General features: G+C 47.2%; 1 protein-coding gene across 2 annotated transcripts in view; it reads left to right on the top strand.

The window, feature by feature from the left end:
- LOC141139186 (cytochrome P450 2K1-like) overlaps window positions 1-18,735 on the top strand; it is an 87,889-nt gene that overhangs the window by 24,366 nt on the left and 44,788 nt on the right. The window lies entirely within an intron of this gene.

Raw genomic sequence — 18,735 nt, 5'->3', positions numbered from 1 at the left:
CTGGGGAAGGCTGCACTGACAAGGCTGCACTGACATGGCTGCACTGGGGCAAGGCTGCACTGAGAAGGCTGCAATGATGGGCATTTAAATGTAAGTTTTTTTCCCTTCAACTTCCCTCCTAAAAGTTTTTTTTCCTTAAAATTCCCTCCTAAATTGGGGTGCGTGTTATACGCCGGCGCGTGTTATACGCCGATAAATACGGTATGTTGCATTTTACGGGTAATAGTAATAGCAAACAACCTCCCACCTCTAACTGTTGAAATACAAACCCCAAGACAGATCTCTCTCAAAATGGGGTAATAATGACCATGGAGTCTCAATCTGTGAATCACAGCATTGGGTATAATTAAAAAAAATTAAAAAAGAAAAACAAAAAATTAAAATAAAAAGCAAAAAAGAGTTCAAAACTCTGTGTAACTGAGAAACAGCAGTCTCTCAGGAAGCCCTGGACGTAGATCAGGGCCTGGTAGGGACGTGAACGGACTCTCATCTGGCGACTCTGTCTGAGGGGATGAGATGGGTCCGCTGCTCACCTTGTGCATTTGGTTGCAAATAGAACAAAGTAGGACAATAGACATTAAAGGAGAAAGAAAAACCTGTAAGACCTTAAAGAGAAAATAAGGTTAACAAATAAAACAGCTACGTTGAACACTTAAAATTTCAAAACCTTTAGTGAATGCATCTCATGGGATGAGAAAGGATCTTCCCCCGAAAATAAACGGGGCAGAATCAAAAAAAAAAAAAAAAAACTGATAGGACCAGTACAGCAACATTGTTTCGTCTGGAAAGAAAAATTCCAGAGGAAACAGAAATGCACAAAAATTTGAGAAAATAGAACCAAAAAAGGAAGTTCTGAGAAATGTTCAAGGGGGTTGTTTAGAGGATCGCAGACGTTGAGGAGTGGAAAAATGCTTCTTAGATTTACCCCGGACAGGGGTCCAGATGCGAGTAGGAGTAGTCGGAGGTAGACGAGCTTGTGTGGCAGGAGGGATCATGTCTTCTTCCGGGAGAGGGGGGAGACCCAAATTTTTCAGGAAAGCTTCTGCTTCTTGTAATTCACGGAGAGAGTATTGGGTGCCCTCTTTGGATACAGCTGAACGGAAAGGGAATCCCCAGTAGTACAGAATTTTGTGTTGTTGCAGATGTGAAGTAAGGGGACGTAAGTTCCTACGTTTAGCGAGGGTGATGGGGGAGAGGTCGCTAAAGATCTGCAATTTAGCACCCTTGAACATTATTTGGGATTTATTGCGAGTCACTATAGTTAGTGCCTCCTTACTTTCAAAAAAGTGAAAACGTACCACGACATCTCTTGGCCTAGCTCCAGCCGGAGGCTTTGGGCCCAGAGATCGATGGGCCCTATCCAAGCGCCAATCTATATCTACCACTGAGGGAGCTAAAAAGTTGAAAAGGCCCAGGAGGTAGGCTCGGAGCTCAGAATCACCCACCGTCTCGGGTATCCCTCTGAACCGTAGGTTTTGTCTTCTTTCTCTATTTTCCAAGGCCTCCTGTTGTATTTGTAGTTGAGATACGGAAAGGCGTAAAGTATGGTTTTCCTCCTCAATTGCTTGTATGTAATTTATCATTTCGTCGAATTTGTTCTCTAAAGTGTCTGTGCGATCACCAATTTGGGTTATTTCCCCCCTCAATTCGGCAGCTAGTTTGCTTACCTCAGCTGACACATTGGACGTAATCTGTTGAAGTAAAAGTTGTAGCTTGGAGTCCAGGATGTCAGGGGTAAGAGTCGCATTTGAGGGTGACAGACTGGGTGCATTATCTGCGAGGTGGTCAGAGAGGAGCTTGTAGCATCTTCCGAGTCTAAAGAGGGATCCAACAGGGCAAAAGGATCTACGGAAGGATTAGAGGAGGTAGGTTGTGATCTGGTAACAAAACGTTCCATGTTTGGTTCTTCTCGTGGTGCAATCAGTGATTTGTAGTATTGTTGCTGTTGGCCAACTTTGCCCATGAGGTATGCAGAGGATTTAGTGGTCAAACTTGCAGGCTTACCTCTGACCCTGTGTATAGCTATAGTTGTTGTACGGAGGTCTCGGTGAGCAGGCTAGGACCCTGAGTTTATTTAGGCTACATCTTTTTCATAAGTAATAGCAAGCTCCATCTGGATCCTTAGATCCCCCTGTTTACACCTTCCCTCCTCCCCACCATCAGCCTGAGAAAGAGGAGACAATATCCACAGTCCCCAGCACTCTGTAAGAGCTTGTGCAGCTTAAGGAATGGAATGGGTGTCACTGGGTGTAGTTTGGAGTCCCAATATGGCCGCCGGCTTCCAGGGGTAGGCCGAAGCTGTGGACTATCCTAAGGGACGGCAGCCGGGAAGGTGTACACGGCCTACTCTGGTTCCCAGGACTCCCCCGGGGAGGTGGAAATAGATGATCAGGTATGCTTTTGTATCCTGGGGACTCGGCCGAAGGAGATGATGCGGAATGTCTTACTTACAGTGTCCCAGGAGAGTGCCCGAAATCCAGGCCGCAGGCCGCAGGCCGCGTCTAATTAGTAGGCCGCAATATGCTCAGGCAGGCCGCCGAACGGAGCCCCGCGATCCCGCTGTGATGGCAAAGCAGTCCACCTGTCACTCAGAGTCTATGTGTTCCTCTAGGACGTGCGATCAAACTATCCACCCTTTAATCCGCACGATCATAGGTAAAGAGCAGCAAGCCTGCCTGTAGGCCCCAAGATGGCGGCGGAGGGTCCCGATGGCAGAGGGGAATTCTTAATTGCAGGGAGGATCTGGCTGATAGGAGGCAGAAATATACTCCCAGAACTGATCAGCAGAGGTCTGGGAACAAAGCGTGCAACTTGTGGCTGTGGTATGATGAGCAGAAACAACGGATGGCTCCAGATTATTGCGGGCTATGAGGAGCTCAGCTCACACACGTCTCTCCAGCTTCACGTCCGGACACGCCCCCTACAATAAAGTTTTTAATGCACTTCAGCAAGCGGAACTTAAACACAAAGCGGGGGATTGCCCCAGAAGCCCTACGAGAACTAATGGAACTCAGAGATATATTCTCACGACTGTTAGAACGACAGGCGCGTAAGCAATTGCGGCATTTATCCCACCGATACTATGAACATAATAACAAGTGCGGACGCATGTTGGCAAGAGCACTACGCACGAAACGGGCCCAAATGCAAGTGCACAAACTCCGCACCTCCACGGGTGACATGACGTTCCACTCCAAGATAGCGGCAGGGTTCCGCGACTATTACGCCGACCTCTACAATCTAGATGCGAACACAACCTCAGATGCTAAGGAAACCAGACTGACAAAAATCCGTGACTACCTATCTATTAATGGACTGCCTCCCCTGACTGAAGACCAACTAGCTGACTTAGAATCTCCTATCACTACCGCAGAACTTGAGTCCACCATCAAATCGCTACCCAATGGGAAAAGCCCAGGCCCTGATGGGTTCACCAAAGCATACTATGCTAAATTCTCCCCGTTACTCGCGAATAGGGATGAGCTTCGTGTTCGAGTCGAACCCATGTTCGACTCGAACATCGGCTGTTCGATCGTTCGCCGAATTGCGAACGTTATGGGCCGTTCGCGCTAAATTCGTGTGGCGCGTCACGGCCCATAATTCACTGCGGCATCGCAGTGCATTGCTGGCTGATGATTGGCCAAGCATGCACTATGACCCGCATGCTTGGCCAATCACAGCGCCGTCAGTAGAGAGAGCTGTAATTGGCCAAAGCCAGGGTGGCTTTGGCCAATTATGGCTTAGGGGATTTAGTACACACCCCACACTATATAAGGCCGCCTGCACGGCGGCCCTGTGTAGTGTGTGTTCCGGTGTGCTGAGAGATAGAGAGAGAGAGAGACAGTGTCATTTGATTTGAGTTAAATAGATTAGGCAGAACAGTCAGTCAGTTAGCTGCACTTACAGTGTATTGTGTATATATATGCATCTCAGGTGTTGCATATATATATATACACTGTATTCAGTTTAGCTAGATCCGTTCCTGTTATCTTCTATCTAGACTATTTACATTTAGTGCAGTGCGTCCTGCTCACAGTGTTCAGCTAGATCCGTTCCTGTTATCTTCTAGACTATTTACATTTAGTGCAGTGCGTCCTGCTCACAGTGTTCAGCTAGATCCGTTCCTGCTATTTACATTTAGTGCAGTGCGTCCTGCTCACAGTGTTCAGCTAGATCCGTTCCTGTTATTTACATTTAGTGCAGTGCGTCCTGCTCACAGTGTTCAGCTAGATCCGTTCCTGCTATTTACATTTAGTGCAGTGCGTCCTGCTCACAGTGTTCAGCTAGATCCGTTCCTGCTATTTACATTTAGTGCAGTGCGTTCTGCTCACAGTGTTCAGCTAGATCCGTTCCTGCTATTTACATTTAGTGCAGTGCGTCCTGCTCACAGTGTTCAGCTAGATCCGTTCCTGTTATCTTCTAGACTATTTACATTTAGTGCAGTGCATCCTGCTCACAGTGTTCAGCTAGATCCGTTCCTGCTATTTACATTTAGTGCAGTGCGTCCTGCTCACAGTGTTCAGCTAGAGCCGTTCCTGCTATTTACATTTAGTGCAGTGCGTCCTGCTCACAGTGTTCAGCTAGATCCGTTCCTGTTATCTTCTAGACTATTTACATTTAGTGCAGTGCGTCCTGCTCACAGTGTTCAGCTAGATCCGTTCCTGCTATTTACATTTAGTGCAGTGCGTCCTGCTCACAGTGTTCAGCTAGATCCGTTCCTGTTATCTTCTAGACTATTTACATTTAGTGCAGTGCGTCCTGCTCACAGTGTTCAGCTAGATCTGTTCCTGTTATCTTCTAGACTATTTACATTTAGTGCAGTGCGTCCTGCTCACAGTGTTCAGCTAGATCCGTTCCTGTTATCTTCTAGACTATTTACATTTAGTGCAGTGCGTCCTGCTCACAGTGTTCAGCTAGATCCGTTCCTGTTAAATTCCTACTGACAGGCAGGCTTGTCTGGTTACAGTATATAAAGCTACCTGAAGAAAATTACAGGTGTTCTATTTGATCCTATTAGTACCACGGTCAGGCAGCTAGACTATTTACATTTAGTACAGTGCGTCCTGCTCACAGTGTTCAGCTAGATCCGTTCCTGTTATCTTCCTACTGACAGGCAGGCTTGTCTGGTTACAGTATATAAAGCTACCTGAAGAAAATTACAGGTGTTCTATTTGATCCTATTAGTACCACGGTCTGGCAGCTAGACTATTTACATTTAGTACAGTGCGTCCTGCTCACAGTGTTCAGCTAGATCCGTTCCTGTTATCTTCCTACTGACAGGCAGGCTTGTCTGGTTACAGTATATAAAGCTACCTGAAGAAAATTACAGGTGTTCTATCCCAGCTTAGTGCAGCTACAGGCCATTAGTATGTCTGGAAGGCCAAGAAGGAGAGGCAGACAGTCACAAGCCAATAAGAGAGGGCAAGCAGGCTCTGTGTCTAGTGCTGGTCGTGGAGACGGTGCATCCTCATCAGCACGTGGCCATGGGACACGCTTGGCCTTTTTTTCGGCAGCTGGCCGTGTTGAGCCGCAACATGCGGAAGACTTGGTCGAGTGGATGACCAAGCCGTCCTCATCCTCCTCATCCTCTCTCACCCATGCCCAGGGTGCTTTGTCTGGCAAAGCAGCGGCCTCTTCCCTCAGCTCAATGTCATCAGTGACTCCTTCCCTAGCTCCACCATGTCCTCATGAGGATTCCCTCGAACTGTTTGACCACAGTGTTGGGTACATGCTCCAGGAGGATGCCCAGCGTTTGGAAGGCTCTGATGACGATACTGAGCTCGATGAAGGCAGTAACATGAGCACGGACAGAGGGGGTGCCCAAGAAGGACAGCAATCTGGCAGTCATGCTCCCCCTGCTGCAGCATACTGCCAGGTTTGCTCCAGTGATGAGGAGGGAGGGGATGATGAGGTCACTGACTCAACGTGGGTGCCTGATAGGAGAGAGGAGGAGGAGGAGGAGGAGGAGGAGGCGGCGGCACATCACCAACGAGGCAGGATGCCCTCCAGGGGCCAGCCTAAGGGCAGCACATTGACTGCATCACACCCCAAAGCTCCACATGTGCAGGGCGCTGCAGTCTCTGCGCGTTATTCAAAAAGTTCTTTGGTGTGGGCCTTTTTTGAGACGAGTGCATCAGATCGCACCGCTGCTCGCGTGGCCAAAACATCTCCCGCTTGGGCACCACATGCTTGACCAGACATATGTTGACCTGCCATGCAGTTCGTTGGCAAGCGTATCTAAAAGACCCACACCAAAGAACAAAGAGGATCTCTCCTTGCTCCTCATCAGCTGAGATTTCCAACCCCACTAGACCTTCAGTCCTCTCTGAGACCTGCAGTGAGAGGAATGAAGGTGTAGAATTAGGTGTGTCACAGCCAAGTACTTGTGGGCAATCTGCTTTTGGTACACCGACGTCAGATTGTACCAGGCAAATTTCCCTGCCCCAGCTGCTGCACCGCCGAAAGAAGTTTGCTCCCAGCCATCCACATGCCCAGCGGTTGAATGCTAGCTTGGCAAAATTGCTAGCACTTCAACTGCTGCCTTTTCAGTTGGTAGACTCTGCCCCCTTCCGTGAGTTTGTGGAATGTGCGGTTCCTCAGTGGCAGGTACCCAAACGCCACTTTTTCTCACGGAAGGCGATTCCGGCTTTCTACCGGCATGTGGAAGGCAATGTCCATGCCTCGCTGGACAGGGCGGTCAGCGGTAAGGTGCATATTACCGCTGACTCATGGTCCAGCAGGCATGGACAGGGACGTTACCTAAGTTTCACGGCGCATTGGGTAACTCTGCTGGCAGCTGGGAAGGATGCAGGACAAGGTGCAGTAGTGTTGGAGGTTGTTCCGCCACCACGCCTCCAAAATGCTGATTGTGACACACCTCTCTCCTCCACCCCCTCCTCTTCTTCTTCCTCCATGGCCTCTTCCTCGGAACCAGCGGTGCTCCGTAGGCGTTCAAGGGGCTACGCAAGTACGCAGGCCAAAAGATGCCATGCGGTGCTTGAGCTGGTGTGCTTGGGGGACAGGAGCCACACTGGGGCAGAGGTTCTGTCAGCTCTGCAGGGGCAGGTTCAGAGGTGGTTGACGCCACGCCAACTTAAGGCAGGAATGGTGGTTTGCGACAATGGCACCAACCTCCTCTCTGCCCTCCGACAGGGACAAATGACCCATGTGCCCTGTTTGGCTCACGTCCTTAACTTGGTGGTGCAGCGGTTCTTGGGCAGGTACCCGGGCTTACAGGATGTCCTGAGGCAGGCCAGGAAAGTCTGTGTGCATTTCCGCCGGTCATATAATGCCAGTGCTCGGCTGACGGACCTCCAAAAGGAGTTTAACCTGCCCAAGAACCGCCTAATCTGTGACATGCCCACCAGGTGGAACTCAACGTTGGCCATGCTGCAGCGGCTGCACACGCAGCAGAGGGCCATCAATGAGTACCTGTGCGACTATGGCACCAGGACAGGGTCAGGGGAGCTTGTTTTTTTTTCCCCACGCCAGTGGGCCATGATCAGGGATGCATGCACTGTCCTGTCACCATTCGAGGAGGCCACGAGGATGGTGAGCAGTGACAGTGCATGCATCAGTGACACTGTCCCCCTTGTCCACCTGTTGGAGCACACGCTGCGTGGAATAATGGACAGGGCACTTGAGGCAGAACAGAGGCAGGAAGAGGAGGACTTCCTTAGCTCTCAAGGCCCCCTTTATCCAGACAGTGTTCCTGCGTGCCCGCCGATCACACAGGAAGAGGACGAGGAGGAAGAGGAGGAGGAGGAAGATTGTGTCAGTATGGAGGTGGAGCCTGGCACTCAGCATCAGCAGCAGTCTTTAAGGGATCAGTCCCAAGAAACACATGGACTTGTACGTGGCTGGGAGGAGGTGGCTGCGGACCATGTCGTTCTTAGTGACCCAGAGGACTCCGGACCGAATGCCTCAGCAAACCTACGCTGCATGGCCTCCCTGATCCTGCAAAGCCTGCGTAAGGATCCTCGTATTCGTGGTATCAAGGAGAAGGACCAATACTGGCTGGCAACCCTCCTTGATCCACGTTACAAGGGTAAGGTTGCGGACCTTATCTTGCCATCGCAGAGGGAGCAGAGGATGAAACATCTTCGGGAGGCCTTGCAGAAAGGTCTGTGCAACGCGTTCCCAGAGACTGGGAGGTTACAAACTCCTGTTTCTGGACAACGTGTTGCTGAGGCTTCGGTCAGTCAAAGAAGGAGCGGTGGAGAAGGTGGCCGTCTGACCGATGCGTTCAGACAATTTTTTGGTCCGCAGCCCCAAGGTATGATCGGTTCCAGCAACCATCGCCAGCGTCTGTTTTACATGGTGCAGGAATACTTGGGGCAAGATCAGACTTGGACACCTTTCCCACCGAAAATCCTCTGGGTTACTGGGTCTTGAGGATGGATCACTGGCCAGAGCTTGCACAGTATGCAATTGAGCTACTGGCCTGTCCTGCATCCAGCGTTCTTTCGGAACGCACATTCAGTGCTGCTGGAGGCGTGGTAACCGATCACAGGGTGCGTCTGTCCACCGACTCGGTCGATCGGCTGACCTTCATAAAAATGAATGAGTCTTGGATCACCACCAGCTACCAAGCACCTGATGCTTATGTAACCGAATATTTTTTTTTGAAATCTCAGATCCCTTCAAAGACTGCCTATGCTGATGCTGAGTGACTATCCCTGAGTAATTATCCTCTTCCTCCTCAATCATCACGCTGATAGCTTGTAAGAACATTTTTGGTTCTGGGCGCCACCACCAGTGCCTAAGGCACAATTTTTCAGCCCCTGTTTAACAGGGGCGTGTAATTACAATTTTTGATGTAATACTTTGCAGCAGGGCTCGTTCCTGCATTCCAACTAGAGTGTCTGTGTGGGGTTGCAGTGTTGTGGCACCAGCACCAGTGCCTAAGGCCCAATTTTTCTGCCCCTGTCTAACAGGGGCGTGTAATTACAATTTTTGATGCAATACTTTGCAGCAGGGCTCGTTCCTGCGTTCCAACTAGAGTGTCTGTGAGGGGTTGCAGTGTTGTGGCACCAGCACCAGTGCCTAAGGCCCAATTTTTCTGCCCCTGTCTAACAGGGGCGTGTAATTACAATTTTTGAAGCAATACTTTGCAGCAGGGCTCGTTCCTGCGTTCCAACTAGAGTGTCTGTGAGGGGTTGCAGTGTTGTGGCACCAGCACCAGTGCCTAAGGCCTAATTTTTCAGCTCCTGTTCAACAGGGGCATGTAATTACAATTCTTGATCTAATATTTCACAGCAGGGCCCTGTGAGGGCTTACAGTGTTGTGGCCACAGCAACACCTAAGGCCCAAATTTCTGCTGAGTATATAGGGCAGGACCCTACTTTCAAACATCTAACTTACAAACGACTCCTACTTGCAAACAGAAGGAGACAACAGGAAGTTAGATGAAATCTACCCCTAGGAAGGGAAATTCTCTCCTGTAAGAGTTAATATGGGAAAACAATTTCTCCTTTCCACTGATGCTTTCCAATCCTTGTTCCACAAAAAAACCCAAATTTTCAAAAAACATTTTTCATTGGGACAAAAAAGTGAGGTGAAATCTTCTGAAGAGGAGGAAAGACAGCAAAACAAATGTCACAGGGGTGATAACCCTTCCCTATGTTTTCCAAAAAGCTTAGAAAAGATTTTTTGGCTGGAGCTAAACACGTTAAAAATGTTCAAAATTACAAACAGATTCTACTTAACAACAAACCTACAGTCCCTGTCTTGTTTGCACCGCCTGTATACTGCTGTTCAGAGTATATAGGGCCTGGTGGCCCCACACCTTTCCTTATTTTAATTTGGGTGCGGGGTTCCCCTTAATATCCATACAAGACCCAAAGGGCCTGGTAATGGACTGGGGGGTACCCATGCCGTTTGTCTCACTGATTTTCATCCATATTGCCATGACCCGACATGACATTAAACCCGCAAGCAGTTTTAAATGAGATTTTTTCCTTTAAAAATGACATTTGGTGCAGGGACTGTTCTAAACATGGGAAACACGCGTCACTTTACAGGCATACTATAGACACCCCCCAGGTACGATATTTAAAGGAATATTTCACTTTTTTTTTTTTACTTTAAGCATCATTAAAATCACTGCTCCCGAAAAAACGGCCGTTTTTAAAAATTTTTTTTGCATTGATACATGTCCCCTGGGGTAGGACCCGGGTCCCCAAACCCTTTTTAGGACAATACCATGCAAATTAGCCTTTAAAATGAGCACTTTTGATTTCGAACGTTCGAGTCCCATAGACGTCAATGGGGTTCTAACGTTCGTGCGAACTTTCGGTCCGTTCGCGGGTTCTGGTGCGAACCGAACCGGGGGGTGTTCGGCTCATCCCTACTCGTGAACCATATGTGTAAGTACTTTAATTCTTTAGCAAAGGGATGCCGTATTCCCCCTGAGGCTCTTTTAGCACACATATTGGTTATACCGAAAGAGGGCAAAGACCCGACTGTCCCACAGAGCTACCGCCCCATTTCTCTCCTGAATATGGATGTGAAAATTCTGGCGAAAATCCTAGCAAACCGTCTGAAGCACCTTATCCCCCTTATAATACACCTAGACCAGACCGGCTTTATCGCGGGACGTGAAGCCCGAGACAACTCAGTACGAGCGATTCAACTAATACATTGGGCCAAAAATAGAGAGGTTCCCCTCCCCTATCTAGTACTTTCTACCGACGCCGAGAAGGCATTCGATCGCATTGACTGGTCATACCTCAGGGAAGTGCTAACCTCAATGGGGCTGGGCCCAAATATGTTAACTTGGATACTAGCCCTTTATTCAGAACCTAGTGCACAGGTCAAGGTTAATGGAGTCTTCTCAACCAGGTTCCCGATCGGGAATGGCACGAGACAGGGGTGCCCACTCTCCCCCCTCCTCTTCGCTCTGGCCTTGGAGCCACTGTTACGAAGAGTGAGAGCAAATACCGATATCAAAGGCCTGACTGTAGGAGCTGTGGAACACAAACTCTCAGCTTACGCAGATGACGTATTGTTTCACTTAACTAATCCCCTGGTCTCGTTGCCGGTCCTGATGCGGGAACTCCAATATTTTGGAACACTTTATAACTTTAAGATTAATTACAATAAATCAGAAATTCTACCCATAAACCTATCTACTCCTATGACAAATAGCTTAAAGGCTGCTTTCCCCTTCACGTGGACCAACACTTCCCTACGCTACCTAGGCATACAACTGACAGACTGCTTTGACACTTTATATACTACAAACTATCCCAGACTTTTGACTGAAATCAGGCAAGACTTAGCACGATGGACGAAAATAGCTTTCACGTGGATAGGCAGGACGAACATAATAAAAATGAACGTTCTCCCTATAATTCTGTTTTATATGCAGATGCTCCCCATACCCCTACCCAAAACTTTTTTCAAACAAATGTCTAACTTGATCACCACCTTCATATGGAATTCACGGAAACCGCAAATAGCTATGAAGATGTTGAGGTGCCCGAAACACTATGGAGGGCTGGGAGTCCCGGATTTGCAGCGGTACTGCCAGGCCATTGCCCTGCAGAGGATTCTGAATTGGCATTTCCATGGACAGTCCAAACTATGGGTGACCATGGAAAAATATATGGCAGGCAGAAACCTGGCCTATGCCCCGTGGCTTTCGCGGGAACACAGGGGACTATCCGACTCTACGTCCCCATTGACGATATCTATGCTTAACACATGGGACAGAGTCAACAGACCGCTGAACTTGGGCCCCCCCTGTGTCCCCACTGATGCCTCTGGGTGGATTCCTCTGGTTCCCGCCAGGGGAACATGCGGGCTTCTTTGGAGCCTGGGTAGACGACAAGAATGCCAGCTGTGGTAAATTATTGAGAAATGGGAAAATTCTGGCCTTTGAGTCCCTGGGAAACAGACCTGGCAGACCACAGCTCAATTTTTGGAAGTATAGACAGTTGCACCACTTGTTTGAAGTACACGGTAGCTCTATAAGAGATATCTCAACGCTCACACCATTTGAGGGGATGTTTATAGCAGAAGAACCAGTCCCCCGCATGATTTCTGAAATTTATCAACTGCTGGGGTCCTTGGCCTCGGTCTCTAAACCTACTTATGTACGTGCCTGGGAGAGAGAACTTGGAAAAGAGTTCTCTGCAACTCAGCTAACACACTTGTACCAACTCACGCACTCCAGCTTAGTGGACTCCAAGATGCAGGAGACAAATTACAAATTACTAACACGTTGGTACAGAGTCCCCTCTGACATGGCACGGATATACCCAGCTAGTTCAGACCTATGCTGGCGAGGATGCGGAGGCCGAGGCACCCTCTTGCACCTGTGGTGGGAGTGCCCACGAATAAAGATATACTGGCAGACTATTAAAGACCAGATTAAAGATATCCTTGGGATAGAGATCCCCCTCTCCCCGGAACATTTCCTCCTGCATATCCCTCCCATACCTGTTAGTCGCTGCAAAAAAAGCGCACTAGCGCACTAGCACACTACCTCACTTGCTAAACGCTGCTAAGCGTCTTCTGCCCATCTTTTGGAAGAAGGAGCAGATACCGAGCAAAGAGGAATGGATACGCAGGGTAAATGAGATAAGGGAAGCTGAGGAATGGGTGGAAAAAGGCAATGGCGCTACAGACAAACACACAGCCATATGGTCAATGTGGAAAGAACACTTCCATGACACTTCACACGTGTCCTCCAGTCTGCTTCACACGTATCCTTATTAAAATTAGCAGACCCCACATTTGGTCATTGTGACCATCCTTAATAGTAACCACCACAATTTTTCCAAAGACCGAAACATGGACCGCATACAAAACATATGAGTCCTAGATAGGACAAGGTGGCTGCCTGGCGGCGGAAAGTCCGGAGCAGGTGTTCGGAGAAATACACGGAACCAAGGTGGGATCCTGTTCACCCCTCCCTACCCCTCTTACCCTCTACCCTCTCCCCCCTCTATCTTTTTTCCTCCTCTTTATCCCTGCTCTTTACTACTCTAATAAGAACTGTAATTACTAGAGTCGTTTGATGCATGAACAGAATGTTAGCAATTATTACATTATTACCAGATGGATGTGAAGTAAAGATGCTCTCCTGGCCGAGAGGGTCGTGGGGGTGGGGGTGCGCCTGCGGTTCGGGGGGCGCGCCAGTGGAGGACAGACGGAGGCCTTGAGCTCCCCTCTGCCGGTGTGGGCCCTGGGCAGTGGCGGCCCCGGGATGCCGCGACTTACTTTTCCTTGGCCTAGGAGACCAACATGGCTCAGATTATATGGTCCACGGTTAATGGAGACCACAGCCAGTCTCCACCTCTGTGGATTCTAAGGCTTTAAAGCAACTTGTATATGTACCACTAAAAAAGCATACATTCTCAATGTCTCAACGGATGTTTCAGTACAGCACTAGTCTACTTACCCTCCCTCTTTTTCTTCCTTTCTTTTGTTATTCCTTACCATTTATTATTTATGTTACCAATATATATGCAATTTATTGCTACTGTCGAAATGAGAAAATATCTGTCACCAATATGCTTATATTGAAATGTGTTTGTTAAGCTGTGACTGACTACAATAAAGAAAGTTTAAACAAAAAAAAATGATTAAACCCAAGAACAAATGCTATATATATTGCACGTTACCAGTCCTTAAAGTGGTTATAAAGCCTTATGCCGCGTACACACGAGCGGACTTTACGGCAGACTTTGCCCGGCGGACGGGATTTGGTCGGACAATTCGATCGTGTGTGGGCTCCAGCGGACTTTGTTTTCTCAAAAGTTGGACGGACTTAGATTTGAAACATGTTTTAAATTAATCCATCAAAATAGAGTCCGGTCGAAAAGTCCGCCGTCTGTATGCTAGTTCGACGGACATAAAGCCACGCTAGGGCAGCTATTGGCTACTGGCTATGAACTTCCTTGTTTTAGTCCGGTCGTACGTCATCACGTACGAATTCGACGGACTTTGGTGGATTGTGTGTAGGCAAGTCCGTTCATTCAGAAAGTTCGTCGTAAAGTACGTCGAAAAGTCCGCCGGGCAAAGCCTGCCATAAAGTCCGCTCGTGTGTACGCGGCATTAGGGTTTTATACCTTATTGCGTTCTATGCATTAAGGTAAAAAAACTTTCTGTGCTACATATGTCCCCCCAGTCACCCCTTATAGTTTTTTTTTATAATCAAATTTTAATTTTTATTATAAACTTCAACATTTCCATTCAATATCATAAATTCTTGTATTTCATATTTTACATTAAGAACACCCAAAAAAACACCTTGCGAGAAAAAACTGAATACTAATGAAGCACTGACCCCCAAAGGAGCTGCTGATATTTTGATTTGGGCCTGCACTCTGCCTTAACACCCCCAATGACTTGGCTCAGACCCCTTGACACAACTGTGGTGTAGAATTATGCCCTGTACACACGGTCGGACTTCCCGACGGAATATCTGCGATCGGAGCTTGTTGTCGGAAATTCCGACCGTGTGTGGGCTCCATCGGACTTTTTCCATCGGAATTTCCGACACACAAAGTTTGAGAGCATGCTATAAAATTTTCCGCCAACAAAATCTGATCCTTTAAATTCCGATCGTGTGTAGACAAATCCGACGGACAAAGTGCAACGCATGCTCAGAATAAATTAAGAGACGAAAGCTATTGCCTATTGCCCCGTTTATAGGTCCGACATACGTGTTTTACGTCACCGCGTTCAGAACGATCGGATTTTCCGACAACTTTGTGTGACCATGTGTATGCAAGACGAGTTTGAGCCAACATCCATGGATTTTGTTGTCGGAATGTCCGATCAATGTCCAACCGTGTGTACGGGGCATTAGTGTGAAGCTAATGATAACCTCACAATGTACAATATAATAACAGTATACCTTTGTTTTTACCTGGGTATGGTATGTTTTTACCTGGGTATGGTATGTTCCACCTGCTGGAAAAGGAACAACACTCCACACAATTTGTACTTAACCAGGAAACGTAACTTTTACTGGAATCAATATGAGAGTAGTATTACAACATTAGTACTGTCACACCAACGTAGCACAACAGCCCAGTAAATAGACACAATAAGTTGTACAAATAAAATGGTATTAGCTGATCTCAGGAAGCGCGTCTCCAAGTGGGACTAATGCCAGAATGGGAAATACCTTTATTCTGGGCACCTTCCCACTTCCAGTGCGCACTTGTCACTACAAGAAGACAGCGTTATTAAATGTAGCACAAATGCAATCCCTAGGGAGCTCCACTGCTTTAGAGTGTAGACTTTCTATTAAACAAAAGGTAGGATGCAAGGCCTTGCAACGAATTAGGCAGTCTTTTTCCTTCTTCTGTCTTCTGCTAGCAATTATGAATTATAATTTGTAATCCAACGGTTAAATAAAGTAGATGTTGAAAGTGTATTCTTGTGGTGTAGTAACCCGTAACTGTCTCTGTTGCAATTAACTTTGTGCAACACAGTGCTAATATTGCGGTGAAGGGTAGGCTTGAGGCCTATCTGAACTCAGTCTCTAGCTCCTTCAATTCTCCTGTGTGGGACTACAGGTCCCACAGCATCAGGTGTGTATTAGTGCTTCAGGAAAACTTTGGGCAACAGCCCTCTCACCCGACCAGGTCTGTGTAGCAGGACAGCTCCCTCCGATGCACTGGGTCTTGCTTCTCTCCGGCCGGTGCCCTCACACCGCTCCACTCCGCAAGATAGACCGGAACCCTCTGATGACTCCGACAGTCGTCTCCGGATCCTTCTCAGTTCTGTCCCAGCGTCTCTGCAGCTCGCTGGTGCAAAGTAAAGTCTCTGGTGATGCTGCTCCTAGTAGGTGTAGGCCGCGTTCTGTGAAACACCTCCGCACAGGTCCTCACAGGCAAGCCATGCTTCCAAAAAGAGCTACGAAGCCTTTTTATAACCTACCCAGCATGCAATTCAGTACTGAGCCTTGCTGGGTAAATTACACGGCATTCTGGGTAGGTAGGTTAATATGAAAAGTAAATAAACAGTCACTTCCTGTACCATTCCTCACGTTCTTAAAGAGTAAAAATAAAATAAAGTCCATTCACTAATTTGGCCACTAGATGGTGCCACATATTAGCAAATAATACTGTTCATAAGTTAACATTGTACTACATCAATAAGCAAAAATGCTGCCGATACACTAAATTATCTTGTCAAAGATTTACCAATTATACTACCCCCCCCCCACAAAGAGACAAAACAAAAAAAAAAAAGAGAAAAATACTCTTCAGTTCCCTCCTCCTCCTCCTCCTCCTCCTCCTCCTCCCTCCTCCCAACCATCCCGGGGCTAGATCTACTCCATCCCTTCCCCCTTCCTACTCCATTCCTTCTACTTTGAGTCCTGTTCACTCCTACTGTGCCTTTTCTGTGTCACAAGGAGAAAAAAAAAGCGTTGATTCCCTCTCTACCAAAACCTTGTGTAATATAAGAGGCCACTAATGGCCATTTTGTCAAAATAAAAAAAAATAAAAAATTTGTATCATGTTTTAAAATATTAGCAACTGTATTTACATGTAGACTAGCCTCTTGACCTACTCCTCCCCCAACTTTAAGTGACAACCCCATAACTCCACCAAAGAGAAAAAAAAAAATGTGTAATTCCTTATGGTGACATATACAATCTCTATCATTTTTACACTTTGAATTTTAAATCCCTCCTCTCCTGTGGTCCACCAGTGATCTCCCTACTCCTTATCCCCCCCCCTTCCCATCCCTCCCCTCACTACTTTGACTTGACTCACTATCTCTCTTCGCTCATTAGGGGAAGGCGTTTCACTCCACACTGTCAGAGTACCAAAAGAAAAAAAAAAAAAAAACGATATTGTTCAATCCTATTTAAGGTTCATAATTGACTCTTTATTCCTCTATGGCTAGAACCACAAGCAACTATACTAGGGTCCCCATGGGTCTACTACAACCCGTGCCCTCCCATTCCATGTCTCTTCTCCTTCAGCCCATCTCAGGTACACACTGTATCCATCCTGCCCATGTCTTCTCAAATTCCCCTTTTTGATCTTTCACTACTTAAGTCCACCTCTCAGCTTCCATTATCCGATTTACCTCCTTTTTCCAATCCTCTAATGTTGGGCAGGCAGTCTGTTTCCAATATCTGGGGATTAATATTTTAGCAGCATTCAGTAGGTGTGGGGTGATGCTCTTCCCATAGGCTTTAATGGGACCAGGCGTTCCATGGAATAGGAAGCATAGAGGTGTAAACTCCATAGGTCTAAGGGTCAATTTCTCAATCCATGGTGGCAATTGCTACCCAAAATAATTTAATCCTGGGGCATTCCCACCACAGATGGAGAAATGTACCCCTTTGCTCACACCCTCTCCAACACCGGGCATCTGCCGCTGGGTACAGCTGAGCTAGTCTTACTGGTGTCCTATACCACCTTGTCATGAATTTATAGGCCATTTCCTGCACATACGAACTTATGGATGTTGAGTAAGTTGATTTAATCATTATTTTAATTTGTGTGTCTGACAGGTCCTTATTTAGCTCTTTCCCATTCTCTGATGAAATATGGAACTGTACTCTTTTGGGTGCCAATTATCAGTCTGTACATCTGAGACAACAGATGTCTAGCATCCCTCAAACGCACTCACTGGCCCTCAAACAACGTAATTAAATTTAATGGTCTTAATAAGGGTTTTATCTAATTAAAGAAACCTGTAATATATATTGCGCGTTACCAGTCCTTAAAGTGGTTATAAAGCCTTAGGGTTTTCTACCTTATTGCGTTCTATGCATTAAGGTAAAAAACTTTCTGTGCTACATATGTCCCCCCAGTCACCCCTTATAATTACCTGAGCCTGATCTCGATCAAGCGATGTGCATGAGAGCAGCGGATCTCCTGGCTCTGTTTCTCCTCACTGCACAAATAGCAGCAGGAGCCATTGGCTCCCGCTGCTGTCAATCAAATTCTGTAATGAGGAAGTGGGGGGGCAGGGCTGAGCTGCCCTGTCTGTGTCCATTGACACAGACAGGGTGGCTTGGGAGGGAGCCTGTATGAGTGCCCCCGTAGGAAGCAGCTTCCAAAGGGGGCACTTGCCAAAGGGTAGAAGCCATGAGTGCCAGGGGGGATCCCAGAAGATGATGTTACTTTAAAGCCCCACTCCAGGATAAAATCCTATCTCCACCCTCCAGCCTCGAACATATCGCTAAATTATTTAACAGCAACCTTAACTAAATACCATTTTTGCTTACCAGTAGCCTGTAATCCTGCAGCCCAAGCTTAAATTCTTCTGTTTACTTCCTGGCTTGGGTCCTTCTTTGGGTGTCCACATCAGTGCCTGCCTGATGTGAACACTTACTATATAATGGGCCGTAGGGAACCGGTGGCATCACACCTTTGGATCAGTGGTTCCCCCACCCAGAAACAGGAGTTGGAATCACGATTAATTAATGACTTTTAAAGTAATTCAGTCAAGATAACTAAAAGGTGCTTAGCCTAAATCCTTCGATAATCTTGCAGAAGAATTCTCACTCCCTGTCCATATGTTGTATAGATATTTACAAGTCAAACATGCGGTTCAAACGCAATTCCCAGTCTCCCTTCCCTAACCCACTCCTAATGTCCTTATGGCGATAGTAAAGGATACAGACCCCCAAAAATTAATTTCAGCATTCTACAATATCCTTCTTACCCCCACAGCTTCTAAATTTGCATGCGGTCTCAAGCCCCGCTAGGAAAGAGCGATAGGATCTTTAGAGGATGAGGATTGGGAGGA

The sequence above is a fragment of the Aquarana catesbeiana genome, linkage group LG04 (assembly GCF_042186555.1).
Source record: "Aquarana catesbeiana isolate 2022-GZ linkage group LG04, ASM4218655v1, whole genome shotgun sequence".
NCBI lineage: Eukaryota > Metazoa > Chordata > Amphibia > Anura > Ranidae > Aquarana > Aquarana catesbeiana.
The sequence above is the reverse complement of the archived record's forward strand: the minus strand, read 5'-3'. Positions and strand labels throughout refer to the sequence as shown.